Here is a 12,022-nt window from a genome sequence, read left to right as displayed (position 1 = left end):
CAGTAAAACCTTGAAATCAGCCCTTGCCTTAACAGGAAGCCAGTGTAGAGAAGCTAGCACTGGAGTAATATGATCAATTTTTGGGGTTCTAGTCAAGATTCTAGCAGCCGTGTTGAGCACTAACTGTAGTTTATTTAGTGCTTTATCTGGGTAGCTGGAAAGTAGAGCACTGCAGTAGTCTAACCTAGAAGTGACAAGCATGGATTAATTTTTCTGCATCATTTTTGGACAGAAAGTTTCTGATTTTTGCAATGTTACGTAGATGGAAAAAAGCTGTCCTTGAAACAGTCTTGATATGTTCGTCAAAAGAGAGATCAGGGTCCAGAGTAACGCCGAGGTCCTTCACAGTTTTATTTGAGACGACTTCACAACCATCAAGATTAATTGTCAGATTCAACAGAAGATCTCTTTGTTTCTTGGGACCTAGAACAAGGATCTCTGTTTTGTCCGAGTTTAAAAGTAGAACATTTGCAGCCATCCACTTCCTTATGTCTGAAACACAGGCTTCCAGGGAGGGCAATTTTGGGGTTTCACTATGTTTCATTGAAATGTACAGGTGTGTGTCATCCGCATAGCAGTTAAAGTTAACATTATGTTTCCGAATAACATCCCCAAGAGGTAAAATATATAGTGAAAACAGTAGTGGTTCTAAAACGGAACCTTGAGGAACACTGACATTTACAGTTGATTTGTCAGAGGACAAACCATCCACAGAGACAAACTGATATCTTTCGGACAGATAAGATCTAAACCAGGCCAGAACTTGTCCGTGTAGACTTATTTGGGTTTCTAATCTCTCCAAAAGAATGTGGTAATCGATGGTATCAAAAGCAGCACTAAGGTCTAGTAGCACGAGGACAAATGCAGAGCCTCGGTCTGACGCCATTAAAAGGTAATTTACCACCTTCATAAGTGCAGTCTCGGTGCTATGATGGAGTCTAAAACCAGACTGAAGCGTTTCGTATACATTGTTTGTCTTCAGAAAGGCAGTGAGTTGCTGCGCAACAGCTTTTTCTAAAAATGTTGAGAGAGATGGGAGATTCGATATAGGCCGATTGTTTTTTTATATTTTCTGGGTCAAGGTTTGGCTTTTTCAAGATGCTTTATTACTGCCACTTTTAGTGAGTTTGGTACACATCCGGTGGATAGAGAGCCATTTATTATGTTCAACATTTTTATTTTAATTTTATTTTATTTAACCTTTATTTAACCAGGTAGGCAAATTGAGAACACGTTCTCATTTACAATTGCGACCTGGCCAAGATAAAGCAAAGCAGTTCGACACATACAACAACACATAGTTACACATGGAGTAAAAACAAACATATAGTCAATAATACAGTGGAAAAAAAATAAGTCTATATACAATGTGAGCAAGTGAGGTGAGATAAGGGAGGTGAAGGCAAACAGATATATGTATAAATAAATAAAATATAAAAAGGCCATGGAGGCGAAGTGAGTACAACACAGCAAGTAAAATAAAAACTAAAAAAAACACTGGAATGGTTGGTTTGCATTGGAAGAAAGTGCAAAGTAGAGACAGAAATAATGGGGTGCAAAGGAGCAAAATAAATTAATAAATAAATACAGTAGGTAAAGAGGTAGTTGTTTGGGCTAAATTGTAGATGGGTTATGTACAGGTGCAGTAATCTATGAGCTGCTCTGACAGCTGGTGCTTAAAGCTAGTGAGGGAGATAGGTGTTTCCAGTTTCAGAGATTTTTGTAGTTCGTTCCAGTCATTGGCAGCAGAGAACTGGAAGGAGAGGCGTCCAAAGGAAGAATTGGTTTTGGGGGTGACTAGAGAGATATACCTGCTGGAGCGCGTGCTACAGGTAGGTGCTGCTATGGTGACCAGCGAGCTGAGATAAGGGGGGACTTTACCTAGCAGGGTCTTGTAGATGACCTGGAACCAGTGGGTTTGACGACGAGTATGAAGCGAGGGCCAGCCAACGAGAGTGTACAGGTCGCAGTGGTGGGTAGTATATGGGGCTTTGGTGACAAAACGGATGGCACTGTGATAGACTGTATCCAATTTATTGAGTAGGGTTTTGGAGGCTATTTTGTAAATGACATCACCGAAGTCGAGGATTGGTAGGATGGTCAGTTTTACAAGGGTATGTTTGGCAGCATGAGTAAAGGATGCTTTGTTGCGGAATAGGAAGCCAATTCTAGATTTGACTTTGGATTGGAGATGTTTGATGTGGGTCTGGAAGGAGAGTTTACAGTCTAACCAGACACCTAGGTATTTGTAGTTGTCCACATATTCTAAGTCAGAGCCGTCCAAAGTAATGATGTTGGACAGGCGGGCAGGAGCAGGCAGCGATCGGTTGAAGAGCATGCATTTGGTTTTACTTGTATTTAAGAGCAGTTGGAGGCCACGGAAGGAGAGTTGTATGGCATTGAAGCTCGCCTGGAGGGTTGTTAACACAGTGTCAAAAGAAGGGCCAGAAGTATACAGAATAGTGTCGTCTGCGTAGAGGTGGATCAGAGAATCACCAGCAGCAAGAGCGACATCATTGATGTAAACAGAGAAGAGAGTCGGTCCAAGAATTGAACCCTGTGGCACCCCCATAGAGACTGCCAGAGGCCCGGACAACAGACCCTCCGATTTGACACACTGAACTCTATCAGAGAAGTAGTTGGTGAACCAGGCGAGGCAATCATTAGAGAAACCAAGGCTGTCGAGTCTGCCAATGAGGATGTGGTGATTGACAGAGTCAAAAGCCTTGGCCAGGTCAATGAATACGGCTGCACAGTATTGTTTCCTATCGATGCCGGTTACGATATCGTTTAGGACCTTGAGCGTGGCTGAGGTGCACCCATGACCAGCTCGGAAACCAGATTGCATAGCGGAGAAGGTGTGGTGTGATTCGAAATGGTCGGTAATCTGTTTGTTGACTTGGCTTTCGAAGACCTTAGAAAGGCAGGGTAGGATAGATATAGGTCTGTAGCAGTTAGGGTCAAGGGTGTCCCCCCCTTTGAAGAGGGGGATAACCGCAGCTGCTTTCCAATCTTTGGGGATCTCAGACGACACGAAAGAGAGGTTGAAGAGGCTAGTAATAGGGGTGGCAACAATTTCAGCAGATAGTTTTAGAAAGAAAGGGTCCAGATTATCTAGCCCGGCTGATTTGTAAGGGTCCAGATTTTGCAGCTCATTAAGAACATCAGCTGACTGTATTTGGGAGAAAGAGAAATGGGGAAGTCTTGGGCGAGTAGCAGAGGGGAGGGCAGTGCTGTTGTCCGGGGTAGGGGTAGCCAGGTGGAAAGCATGGCCAGCCGTAGAAAAATGCTTATTGAAATTCTCAATTATAGTGGATTTGTCGGTGGTGACAGTGTTTCCTATCTTCAGAGCGGTTGGAAGCTGGGAGGAGGTGTTCTTATTCTCCATGGACTTTACGGTGTCCCAGAACTTTTTTGAATTTGTGTTGCAGGAAGCAAATTTCTGCTTGAAAAAGCTAGCCTTGGCTGTTCTAACTGCCTGTGTATATTGGTTTCTGGCTTCCCTGAAAAGTTGCATATCACGGGGGCTGTTCGATGCTAATGCAGAACGCCATAGGATGTTTTTCTGTTGGTTAAGGGCAGTCAGGTCAGGAGAGAACCAAGGGCTATATCTGTTCCTGGTTCTAAATTTCTTGAATAGGGCATGCTTATTCAAGATGGTGAGGAAGGCATTTTAAAAAAATGACCAGGCATCCTCTACTGACGGGATGAGATCAATATCCTTCCAGGATACCCCGGCCAGGTCGATTAGGAAGGCCTGCTCGCTGAAATGTTTCAGGGAGCGTTTGACAGTGATGAGTGGAGGTCGTTTGACCGCTGACCCATTACGGATGCAGGCAATGAGGCAGTGATCGCTGAGATCTTGGTTGAAAACAGCAGAGGTGTATTTGGAGGGCAAGTTTGTTAGGATGATATCTATGAGGGTACCCGTGTTTACGGAATTGGGGTGGTACCTGGTAGGTTCATTGATCATTTGTGTGAGATTGAGGGCATCAAGCTTAGATTGTAGGGTGGCTGGGGTGTTGAGCATGTTCAAATTTAGGTCGCCTAGCAGCACGAGCTCTGAAGATAGATGGGGGGCAATCAGTTCACATATAGTGTCCAGAGCACAGCTGGGGGCAGAGGGTGGTCTATAGCAGGCGGCAACGGTGAGAGACTTGTTTTTAGAGAGGTGGATTTTTAAAAGTAGAAGTTCAAATTGTTTGGGAACAGACCTGGATAGTATAACAGAACTCTGCAGGCAGTCTTTGCAGTAGATTGCAACACCGCCCCCTTTGGCCGTTCTATCTTGTCTGAAAATATTGTAATTGGGGATAAAAATGTCTGAATTTTTGGTGGTCTTTCTAAGCCAGGATTCAGACACGGCTAAAACATCCGGGTTGGTAGAGTGTGCTAAAGCAGTGAACAAAACAAACTTAGGGAGGAGGCTTCTAATGTTAACATGCATGAAGCCAAGGCTATTACGGTTACAGAAGTCATCAAAAGAGAGCGCCTGGGGAATAAGAGTGGAGCCAGGTACTGCAGGGCCTGGATTCACCTCTACATCACCAGAGGAACAGAGGAGAAGTAGGATAAGGGTACGACTAAAAGCTATGAGAATTGGTCGCCTAGAGCTACTAGAGCAGAGAGTAAAAGGAAGTTTCTGGGGGCGATAAAATAGTTTAAAGGAATAATGTACAGACAAAGGTATGGTAGGATGTGAATACAGTGGAGGTAAACCTAGGTATTGAGTGATGATCGAGAGATCTTGTCTCTAGAAACATCATTGAAACAAGGTGATGTCATCGCATATGTGGGTGGTGGAACTGAGAGGTTGGATATGGTATAGAGAGCAGGGCTAGAATCTCTACAGTGAAATAAGCCAATAAACACTAACCAGAACAGCAATGGACAAGGCATATTTACATTAAGGAGAGGCATGCTTAATCGAGTGATCAATAAGGGTCCAGTGAGTAGAGGTTGGTTGGGGTCGTGGCGATCCAGACAGCTGGCCGGGTATATGGCTATCGGTAGCAGCATAGGATGGAGGTCTGTTTGTAGATACCTCGTGCGTTTCCGTCGGTAGGTTCCGTGTAGTGGGGTTTTGTTCAGATAGCAGCCGATAAGACAGCTAACGATTAGCGGGCCTCAGATGAGCGTTCAGGTAACGTCGGGACGGAGGTGCCGGTTGGATAAATCCCTCGGGCAGATAACGTCGGCAGTCAGTCGTGAAGGCCCGGTGGGGTTCCGTATCTGCAGCAGCAACAAAAGAAACGGGTCCGGATGGTGATGGAACTCCTCAGCTGGCTAGCTCCAGCATGATTTGAGTTTGCTCCGGGGTCGACGTAAGCAAATAGTCACACGGTATGCAGCTAGCTAGCTGCGAAATCAAGGTGCAAGTGTCCAGAGCCTGCGGTTGGAATCCGGGGAAACTGAGAGAAAAAAAGTCCCGGAATGCTCCGGTCCGAGTCGCGTTGCACAAAAGTGCTGGTAGATTATCGAGCTAAAGGAATAGCTGATGACCGCAAAACGTGGGCAGCTGAAACACCAACGCTAGCCAGCAAACCGGCTAACATAGGAGGGCCAAGCACAGGAAGCAGCTCTTTCAGTAGTTTAGTTGGAATAGGGTCCAGTATGCAGCTTGAAGGTTTAGAGGCCATTTTTATTTTCATCAATGTGTCAAGAGATATAGCACTAAAAAACTTGAGTGTCTCCCTCTACCTACATGTACATGTTAATTAAAGTGACTGTGCATAGATGACAACAGAGAGTGGCAGTGGTGTGGGGAGGGGGGAAATGCAAATAGTCTGGGTAGCCATTTGACTAGATGTTCAGGAGTCTTATGGCTTGGGGGTAGAAGCTGTTTAGAAGCCTCTTGGACCTAGACTTGGCACTCTGCTACCACTTTCCGTGTGGTAGCAGAGAGAGCAGTCTATGCCTTGGGTGGCTGAAGTCTGACAATTTGTAGGGCCTTCCTCTGACACCGCCTGATTAAGAGGTCCTGGATGGCAGGAAGCTTGGCCTCAGTGATGTACTGGGCCGCTCGCACTACCCTCTGTAGTGCCTTGCGTTCGGAGGCCGAGCAGTTGCCATATCAGGCAGTGATGCAACCAGTTAGGATGCTCTCGATGGTGCAGCTGTACAACCTTTTGAGGATCTGATAACCCATGCCAAATCTTTTCAGTCTCCTGAAGGGGAATAGGTTATGTCGTGGCTGCTTCATGACTGTCATGGTGCGCTTGGACCATGTTAGTTTGTTGGGGATGTGGATGCCAAGGAACTTGAAGCTCTCAACCTGCTCCACTGCAGCCCCGTCGATGAGAATGGGGGCGTGCTCTGTCCTCTTTTTCCTGTAGTCCACAACCATCTCCTTTGTCTTGATCACATTGAGGGAGAGGTTGTGGTGCCCCTGTGTTGAAGATCAGCGTGGCGGGTGTGTTGTTACCTACCCTTACCACCTGGGGTTGGCCCGTCAGGAAGTCCAGGATCCAGTTGCAGAGGGAGGTGTTTAGTCCCAGGGTCCTTAGCTTATTGATGAGCTTTGAGGGCACAATGCTGTTGAACACTGAGCTGTAGTCAATGAATAGCATTCTCACATAGGTGTTCCTTTTGTCCAGGTGGGAAAGGGAAGTGTGGAGTGCAATAGAGACTGTATCATCTGTGGATCTGTTGGGGCGGTATGCAAATTGGAGTGGGCGTAGTATGATGGCATAGTATTAGAATCAAGTCTTGAGCCAAGTGCAAGTTTCTGCCTTGTATTATCTCTTGAGATATCAAACACAGAGAGTAAATTAGCTCAGGTTATCCAAGTCACGCCCACATGTTCTGCAGTGGTATACCCAGGGTTGATTGGCTGGAGTTGTATTCAAGTCACGCCCACATGTTCTGCAGTGGTATACCCAGGGTTGACTGGCTGGGGTTGTATTCAAGTCACGCCCACATGTTCTGCAGTGGTATACCCAGGGTTGACTGGCTGGGGTTGTATCCAAGTCACGCCCACATGTTCTGCAGTGGTATACCCAGGGTTGACTGGCTGGGGTTGTATCCAAGTCACGCCCACATGTTCTGCAGTGGTATACCCAGGGTTGACTGGCTGGGGTTGTATTCAAGTCACGCCCACATGTTCTGCAGTGGTATACCCAGGGTTGACTGGCTGGGGTTGTATCCAAGTCACGCCCACATGTTCTGCAGTGGTATACCCAGGGTTGACTGGCTGGGGTTGTATTCAAGTCACGCCCACATGTTCTGCAGTGGTATACCCAGGGTTGACTGGCTGGGGTTGTATCCAAGTCACGCCCACATGTTCTGCAGTGGTATACCCAGGGTTGACTGGCTGGGGTTGTATTCAAGTCACGCCCACATGTTCTGCAGTGGTATACCCAGGGTTGACTGGCTGGGGTTGTATCCAAGTCACGCCCACATGTTCTGCAGTGGTATACCCAGGGTTGACTGGCTGGGGTTGTATCCAAGTCACGCCCACATGTTCTGCAGTGGTATACCCAGGGTTGACTGGCTGGGGTTGTATTCAAGTCACGCCCACATGTTCTGCAGTGGTATACCCAGGGTTGACTGGCTGGGGTTGTATCCAAGTCACGCCCACATGTTCTGCAGTGGTATACCCAGGGTTGACTGGCTGGGGTTGTATTCAAGTCACGCCCACATGTTCTGCAGTGGTATACCCAGGGTTGACTGGCTGGGGTTGTATTCAAGTCACGCCCACATGTTCTGCAGCGGTATACCCAGGGTTGACTGGCTGGAGTTGTTTTCCACAGATGTAATGTGCCTTTTAATCCAGCAGGTGACGTGTGATATCCGCATTTACTCAGGGCTTTTGACGTTCGAGTTGTAATACAGCAGAGATGTTTTTGCAGTCATGTCCCTTGTGCTATTGATGGTGGAAAAAAACATAACAAAGCGAACAAACTGGGCCTTATCTAACGTTAGAATTATAAAGCCCAGGGAGATTTGCCTGGTCAGCTTGTTAAGAAAAACTCTTGGTCCTGGTGAATATATTGTTGTTGTGTGTTATGTTAACAACCCTCCAGACGAGCTTCAATGCCATACAACTCTCCTTCCGTGGCCTCCAATTTCTCTTAAATACAAGTAAAACGAAATGCATGCTCTTCAACCGATCGCTGCCTGCACCTGCCCGCCCGCCCAATATCACTACTCTGGACGGTTCTGACTTAGAATATGTGGAGAACTACAAATACCTAGGTGTCTGGTTAGACTGTAAACTCTCCTTCCAGACTCACATCAAACATCTCCAATCCAAAATGAAATGTAGAATCGGCTTCCTATTTCGCAACAAAGCATCCTTCACTCATGCTGCCAAACATACCCTTGTAAAACTGACTATCCTACCGATCCCCGTCTTCGGCGATGTAATTTACAAAATAGCCTCCAACACTCTACTCAATAAATTGGATGCAGTCTATCACAGTGCCATCTGTTTTGTCACCAAAGTCCCATATACTACCCACCACTGCGACCTGTACGCTCTCGTTGGCTGGCCCTCGCTTCATACTCGTCGTCAAACCCACTGGGCTCCAGGTCATCTACAAGACCCTGGTAGGTAAAGTCCCCCCTTATCTCAGCTCGCTGGTCACCATAGCATCACCCACCTGTAGCACACGCTCCAGCAGGTATATCTCTCTGGTCACCCCCAAAACCAATTCTTCCTTTGGCCGCCTCTCCTTCCAGTTCTCTGCTGCCAATGACTGGAATGAACTACAAAAATCTATGAAAGTGGAAACACTTATCTCCCTCACTAGCTTTAAGCACCAGCTGTCAGAGCAGCTCACAGATTACTGCACATGTACATAGCCAATCTATAATTTAGCCCAAACAACTACCTCTCCCCCTACTGTATTTATTTATTTTGCTCCTTTGCACCCCATTATTTCTATCTCTACTTTGCACATTCTTCCACTGCAAATCTACCATTCCAGTCTTTTACTTGCTATATTGTATTTACTTCGCCACCATGGCCTTTTTTTTTGCCTTTACCTCCCTTATCTCACCTCATTTGCTCACATTGTATATAGACTTATTTTTCTACCGTATTATTGACTGTATGCTTGTTTTACTCCATGTGTAACTCTGTGTTGTTGTATGTGTCGAACTGCTTTGCTTTATCTTGGCCAGGTCGCAATTGTAAATGAGAACTTGTTTTCAACTTGCCTACCTGGTTAAATAAAGGTGAAATAAATATTCTTCTAGTGTTCAAATTACTCGTCTCATGTCAATGATTTTTCCCTAAAATATAGTCTACATATTATTAGGCCCACAAAATGGTACTTCAAAATCCCATAATGTAGATAGTATATTTGTTGCTTAATCCTTTCGATTTGGCATTAAGCTGATTTGCAGTCGTTAGTTCACATTGTCTCTCATAGTTTGATTTATGGTGCCGTAATTTCTTCACTCAGAATAGATTTGATTTTAATTGTCGTTTGCATTTGGTCGTTACTCAGTGTTGGCCATGTTTACATAAGCTATGGCTGTCGCCATGGGTAAGCACTTTTTATCGTGTCTAGTCATTTTTGACATGTATATACCTGCTTCTATCAGAAACGGCTTTGTTTGTGAAAGAAAGAAATATCTACTGTTTTCGTGACACTCCTCGGGTTCTGTAAAACTTGTTCTTTGAATTCCACTTGGTTTTTCTCTAATCCATTAACCAACATTTTACTTCAATAATTCTCGTTTTTAATTACACATAAATAGGATAATACAACAACAACAATATTTATTCTTATTAGTTCATCATGGTTGTTGTTAATTTGGAAATATATATAAATGTGTGTGTGTGTACCAGTCAAAAGTTTGGACACACCTACTCATTCAAGGGTTTATCTATATTTTTTACTATTTTCTACATTGTAGAATAATAGTGAAGACATCAAAACTATGAAATAACACATATGGAATCATGTAGTAAGCAAAAAAGTGTAAAAATATATTTTATATTTGAGATTCTTCAAAGTAGCTACTCTTTGCCTTGACGACAGCTTTGCACACTATTGGCATTCATGTGTTATTTCATAGTTCTGATGTCTTCACTATTATTCTACAATGTAGAAAATAGTACAAATATAGATAAACCCTTGAACGAGTAGGTATGTCCAAACTCTGCTTTGCTCTATCTTGGCCAGGTCGCAGTTGTAAATGAGAACTTGTTCTCAACTGGCCTACCTGGTTAAATAAAAGATAAAAAAAATATATATATATACAGTATATACATATTTAATTTAACCGGAGAAGTCACATTGAGATTTACATCTCCTTTTCAAGTGAGCCCTGGCCAAGGGAGTGGCATACATATAGTTAGTTAAACAACAGACACAAAAACACACAAAGCATAACAATGAATGAACGTTAAAACAGTGCAAAGTGCATAAGTGATCTTAAAAGAGCAGGTTTAAAACGTGCATTCAGTGGTCAGCGGTCCTCAATTATCATTGTTGTCATTGTTGATGGGTTATTAGGCAATACTAATTATCCCTATTACTTTAGATTGTTTTATGGGATTGACCATTTCCATGAGTTGAGAAAGACCTTGTTTGAGCAATTTAATTTAAGATTTAATTAATGAATAATTGTAAAGGTCGTTTTCCTCCTCTGGACCAAAGCGCAGCGTGGAATGTGGACATAATGAAGTGTATTAAAGTAAAGACGAAAACACTTAAACAAACTACAAAATAACAAACGACGTAGACTGACCTGAACAAGAACTTACATAAACACGAAGAACGCATGAAACAGGAACAGACTACCTAAAACGAACGAACAAACAAACAAACAAACAAACCGAAACAGTCCCGTGTGGTGCACAGACACAAACACGGAAGACAACCACCCACAAACAAACAGTGTTAACAACCTACCTTAATATGGTTCTCAATCAGAGGAAACATAAAACACCTGTCCCTGATTGAGAACCATATCAGGCTAAATGACAATGAACCTAAACATAGAAACACATAACATAGAATGCCCACCCCAACTCACGCCCTGACCAACTAAACACATACAAAAACAAGAGAAAACAGGTCACGAACGTGACAATAATGCTGCTCGCTAGGCGCTCATGGGGGTAACCCAGGGACTATATGAGGCAACATCAGTATGAACAGCATGGCCATTCACTCAAGCATTATAGTATCTCTCCCCACAGCACTCCGTTCCATCTGGTGTTTCTAACCCGTTGGGTCCATAACCTGTACTGCACTCTATACGGCTATGGCCCCTCTCGATTGCCTACAGCCGTTTTATTGCGGTTGATATTAAGAGTCCTTAAAGGCTTTTTATTTGCAAACCTGTTTGTGAATCATTGCATTTGGGTTCAGCAACGCCGCATTACCTTTCACTTAAAACCATTACGCAAATTTCAATGCCATGGATAAGGGGTCTAAATAGCGTTTTACGCAGTCACGCTTCATAAACTCCGTTGGGCGTTTTCAGTGTAGTGGGGACATACATGCGGTTAACAGTTTCCTTCCTCGTTCAAACGACGAGCAAATATAAACACCATTAAGCGACAATACATGGACTGATTTGTATGGAATTGGTTTACTTGAACTTTATAGCAGATGCTGAGTGCCCCATTAAGATACTGGAGAAAGAGTCATAATCTCTCTTGAAGAACTCCGTGCTGCCATAGGCCTATTCGTTTCTGTGTGCGTTTGACTGGCCATTTTAGACATCACGTCAACTGTGATGTCTAAAATGCAGATAAAGCCTCTGTAAGCACAATGGCCAAAATAGAAAAACAATGTAAACATGATATATATGTATTTATTTATTTCCTATCTCATGTAGGCTAATGGTTATTATCGATAGCCTACAAGGCCAGCTGAAAGAAATGCTAGTGCTTTATAACATTACAGTTATAACATGGTAATACATTTTATATTTTAATAAGTCGCGGGCCTTAGCTGCTGCCTGGCACTCAGTTGCTGCGTAAAAGTGCTCACCCGCCTGGAGAGACGTGTATTTCCTCGCACCACGCGCGCTAATTGAGTGCTGCTCCTCACTCCAT

This window comes from Salvelinus fontinalis, chromosome 25 (assembly GCF_029448725.1).
Source record: "Salvelinus fontinalis isolate EN_2023a chromosome 25, ASM2944872v1, whole genome shotgun sequence".
Classification (NCBI taxonomy): domain Eukaryota; kingdom Metazoa; phylum Chordata; class Actinopteri; order Salmoniformes; family Salmonidae; genus Salvelinus; species Salvelinus fontinalis.
This window is presented reverse-complemented; position numbering follows the sequence as displayed.